Source organism: Cyprinodon variegatus, unplaced genomic scaffold, assembly GCF_000732505.1.
Source record: "Cyprinodon variegatus isolate N-32 unplaced genomic scaffold, C_variegatus-1.0 Scaffold17, whole genome shotgun sequence".
Classification (NCBI taxonomy): domain Eukaryota; kingdom Metazoa; phylum Chordata; class Actinopteri; order Cyprinodontiformes; family Cyprinodontidae; genus Cyprinodon; species Cyprinodon variegatus.
Window position 1 is genome coordinate 752,629 of NW_015150470.1, and position 5,056 is coordinate 757,684.

Sequence of the window (5,056 nt, forward strand, 5' to 3'; positions counted from 1 at the left end):
GGGCGGGGGGGTCTAGCCTTTTTCAGGGGATGGGATGTGTGGGAATGGAAGGAGGGGGTTGCGCGCTTATGTTTATTGTTACTCCAGTCCTTCCTGTTGAGTGAGGGCGAGAAATGAAAACAAAACTCAAGTGAATCCATGGGAAATAACCCCCCCAAGCGCCTTCTTCTCTGCCTGCATATATGGGCGTGTTGAACCCAAAGTTCCCTCTGAGCATTTTTTGTTGCAAGTAATAACAGAAGCGACAATAACCGGAACAGCAGGTCATGTTTGGCGCTACCTGCATCGCTGCGACGGGTACCAAGAAATGTTTTCTAACATCTTCTCTCGCACTTGGAGAAGGAAAACCTCCGCTCTCTGGGAGGAGATGAACTCACAGCGACTTTCCGATTCTTATTGTTTTACAAAGCACCACAGTCAAAGAGCGCACCGGAAAACTCATTTTTTTTATTTATTTGTAAATGATAAAACAACAGATTCCCCAGATCTTGCTCTGCGTAACGCGCGCGCACACAGAGACATTCCTGGAGACGGAAAAGCGTCAGCACTGACAGGTGTCTCCTGCCCATCCAGCAAACAGCCACCAAGCCAAACCCTGAACCACAACACAAACTGGAGCAGCGCACGTTTTAAAAGCACACACCGTTATATTCCTCCTCCTGGCTCCTCCGGGTTCTCTTGCTGCTTTACAGTAAGGTCCCCTCCACTGACGACTCTCCTCTTGATACGCAGCTTTTTTCTTTCCACTGCGGCGCCTTCTCTGTTTAATTCTTGGAATAATCTCCTCGTTATTTCTTGTTTCTCCTTGTTTAGTTTTTTTTCCTTCGCTCTTTTTCCTCCACTGTTTGTAGGCTATCTGCGCCTCTCCACGGTTACCGTTCACTGCAGCAAAAACAGACTGTCTGAAAGACGGAGCGGGAGGGGAGGGGACAAGGAGGGGAGAGATGGGAGGAGGGAGGGAGGGGATTATAATACGATTTGGCCCACACCGCCGGGATAACAGAGCCAGAGCAGGGGCCTCCTGGCTGAGAGCAACATGAATGCGATGGAACAGATATGGGATCTCACTGCACCGAAATATCACCATAATGTCCCTGTAACACTCCACAGTGACTCTACCCTGACCTTATCAAGGTTTGAGGAATTTTATCACCCTTGTAGAACAACACTGTTACATTCATGTTTAACTTTATCTACAGTTTGGACAGAGTGAACAAGAACAAAAATGAAATGATAGATTAGTTCCTGCTGATCTACTTGTTTACATATAATCAGGGCTTTTTGATTAGAAAAGTTGCTGCTCAGTGGTCAGGAACTTTATACATTTCAAAAATAAAAAATGGCTAAAGATAAGTCCCTTAATCTGCTGTGTTTTGAGTGATGAAAACAATGAGCAGCTTATTAAAAACAGTGATGTCATTTTCACCAAACATAAATAAACAGAAACAAAAGAAAATGAAGATATGCCCTTTATTTTTATGACTTGAGGCGCATGAAGCGTTTATGATCTGGATCTCCTGATGGTGAAGGCAGACCCCTCTGCTTCCAGTGTTGATCCCTGTTTCAGCTGGAAGATGAGCCACCAATCCATGTTAGGCAAACCAACGTTTTATGAGCGTATTTGGGGAAAATAAATCAATCCGTCCTGTTTTTTCCAAAATAACCATCAAGAAGCAATTTTGAGGGGAGACATTAACAGCACTAGCAGATAAAATAAACTAATGTTTTCAGCTTTTAGCTGCCCTGCTTTTATTCTGCTTTTATTTTCCTTTTATTTTATTGATTAATTATTGTAAACCACTTTAAATTCTCACTGTACTTAATTGTGTTACATAATAAACTTGCATTGCCTGGATTAAATACTTTGCTAAATTAGTTTACAGTTGCTTTACATAGTCTTACTATGATAAACACTATAGGAAACCAAGCATTGTCAGGTTATTCCTTTGCAGTCAGAAAGAACAGCGTTAAGGAGGAACTCTGCTCTGGGAATTGTATTATTATTATTATTATTATTTATATGTTTAATATGCAGATGTTTATGGCTCTCTAGTACAGAACTAGTTTCGGTAGAGGGATCCTCTGCCTCCATTAGACCTGTGTATCAGTACTAACATTAGCTATTAAACTCTACCCTCCAATGTCATTCTGTAGGTCAGTTTCTATACTGGCCGAAAGTTCCTAAAGTTCCCTTTTTTGTGCTTTAATTAATTAAAAAAAAATATTAAATAAATAGTGGACTTTTCACAATTACATTTGGGCATTTTAAAAGTATAATTGTTGAGGTTTATGAGGAAAAATGATTCTTTGTAAGACATAGATATAATTTTAAAAACTAATGTTTGATTAATAAAAATCATATAAGGACTTATAGACTTTTTTATTCCTATAGTAAAATAATTGTCTCTGAATTCATAGCTTACTGCATACGTTTGTGGTTTCAGTATTAACTGAATTGTAACTAATTACCTGTATAATTACCCCCACAATGAATTTCCGCTTGATTTGCCGTTCATTAGAGACAGCTGCCTCAGGGTTAAAAAGCTCTGCTTGGTGGTATTAGCAGTAGTCCTGTTTCTAGTTTAAGTTGAATGCAAACTTAATGTGGAAGTTTTTTCAAACATGCGTATTATGGGTTTAACTTAATGTGAGTTTATACCTCTTTCATAATACAAACCTTATAAACAAACCAGGCTCATTAATCCCTGTCAAACAACCACTCACAGTTGATCAACATCTTCAATTAAATGATCATTTAAATCTTTAGGTGGGTCTTACCAATGTTAAATCTTGTTAGAAGTTATAATTTATGCCACTTTACCTAAAAAATTAATAAATTATATAACAAAAACTCACTGAATGTTCTTTATGAAGAACTGATGAGTTTGATTCAAATCAAAGTGATTTGAAGGGCAAATTAAATACTATCCAATGCTGATATTTTAGTGTAGCCACCTATCTGATGGATTAGGCCTACACTGTGGTTAATTTCCTAAAACGAGGAGGTCATCTGCAGCAGATTGTCATAGTATTCAGTGGAGTATGATGTTTCTTATCAGCTGATATAGAGCTATTACCCATTTCTGGTAGATATGCTCCTTATTATCTCCCACAGGCTTGATAATTTGCAATATGATAATCACGTTACTCAGTCTTTGGCCTTGGGGGTCCATCTTTAAAAATGTATTAAATGTCATCTCTAAAAAGCTGAATGATTTTCTAAAATACCACATATTTATTTATTAATTTGTTGAATCATTTATTTTAAATAATGTATCTGTAACAGCTTGTTTGTTTGTTTATTATTAAATGAAGGAAACTCTTCAGTGATCTGTGGTGTCCTATACTGACATTTTATACATCTGGACCATTTAGGAATCAGGAGCTTTAATATGGGTGAAGGGACATAGGGAAGGCTGGGTTGTTCAACTTGCCAGAGAGGGATTAAGGATTAGTTTTACTGGCGGATTAGGTTTTTGCATGTAGGGAGGCATGATGGGGTTAAACGTGGATGGTGGCAGTCGCACGGCAGCACAATCAGTGGTGATGGCGAGGAAAAAAGGAATCCTTTGGGGGAATGTGTGTGTGTGGTGGGGTTAGATGAATATGTTAAATAATATAGAACAAAGACAAACCAGTATGTAAAATCTTTAAGCAAGCATCTGTTTAACATGTGGAAGAAAAAGTAAAATAAATAATAAATAAATGCAAATATCAGGTTTTCCAGATTAAGCCAATGTGGGACTGTAAACAAAAAATCCACCTTTAACTCTTTTAATTCATTCTACAGAGCACAGCCCTCTGATTTTACTGAATTAACACACGGTTTGCATTCAGCAATCTTAAAGAAACACCATTTCCTGTCACAGTGACACTCCATCTCTGTCTGTCTCTGTGCCATTACACCATATTTGAGAACAGCGACGCAGCATCTGGCATCATTAAGCACTTGTTATGAGGGTGGAAAAGGCTTTAAATGCTTTGTTGCTGGCGCTGCACATGAGGAGCGGACAGCTCCAGGTGCTGAAACGGTGACTTTGCCTCGGTGAGGCTGCACTAAACTGACTTGTCCTGTTGTGTTTGTGTGATGACTGAGTGCTACTGAGCGTGCAGCCCCAGGAGCACCAGAAGGTGTTCTGTGCTGGTAGACGTGGGTGTATTTTAACGTTGTTTTTTGTTTTGTTTTTTACATTTACATACCTTAAAAAAAAACCTTAAGCCTTAAGAATCTGCTATGAGCTTGGATATATCTGAAACATTGAATCTTTCTTTATGTGTGTTGCAAGCATGCAGAGCATCTTTCTTAAAATATTTAAAATGCTGAGGCTAAAAAAAGAACACATTTGCATCGATCTATCATATCCCCAAAAAACTGTACCAGCACACAAACACATCTCTGCCGGGACTCGAACCCGGAGCCTCTGGATTAGAAGTCCAGCGCGCTATTCCATTGCGCCACAGAGACTGAGGCACATTTTTTTCCTCCATCAAATCCTACTTCATACTCCCCCACCCATCGCTGTGCAGCATCCATTCCATCTCGCAGCATCAGGACCGCAGCCCTGAGAATTTCCGCCACCGACCAGTAGGGGGTGCTGTTGCCACCACGTTTCCCAAATTCCCCTAATGACAGGAATCCCTGCTGCTTCAAGGTAGGTTATTAATAAGAAATATCATGATGCCAACATTTATTTATCATAGAGATTATGAAGAATCTTACAGTGTATCTAGATAAATTTTTTTAAGCCTGTAAATACCGTTCTGGAAGTGATAAAACAACAAGGTTTGTTAGTTTTAAGAAAAGATCTTTTGAACAGTTATTTTAAACATATAGTATCTCACACTGAAATTGTTTAATATTTTAATAATATATCTTAGAAGTTATCTGAGGACTGATGGCGTTGTGTCTGAAATGTAAATAGATCCTTACATGGAATCTAATCAAAGCTAGAGGCAGTTTTTTATCTGAGCTGGAGATCCTCCTGGACTACAAATTACTGTCAACGTACAACAGGAAATTACTTAAGACCTACGGCACCCGGCAAAAGTATTTCTG

The 5,056-nt window shown here is 39.0% G+C and overlaps 1 protein-coding gene and 1 non-coding gene across 3 annotated transcripts in view; both read right to left on the reverse strand.

Moving 5' to 3' along the window:
* cadm3 (cell adhesion molecule 3) overlaps window positions 1-890 on the reverse strand; it is a 177,043-nt gene extending 176,153 nt beyond the window's left edge. For both annotated transcript variants that reach the window (XM_015387098.1, XM_015387087.1), the window contains exon 1: window positions 644-890. The gene's annotated coding sequence lies outside the window, so the exon portion shown is untranslated. The remainder of the gene's footprint in view (window positions 1-643) is intronic.
* Window positions 891-4,391: 3,501 nt separating this feature from the next.
* trnar-ucu lies at window positions 4,392-4,465 on the reverse strand. The gene has a single exon. It is a non-coding gene; the product is annotated as a tRNA-Arg (tRNA).
* Window positions 4,466-5,056: the final 591 nt, after the last annotated feature.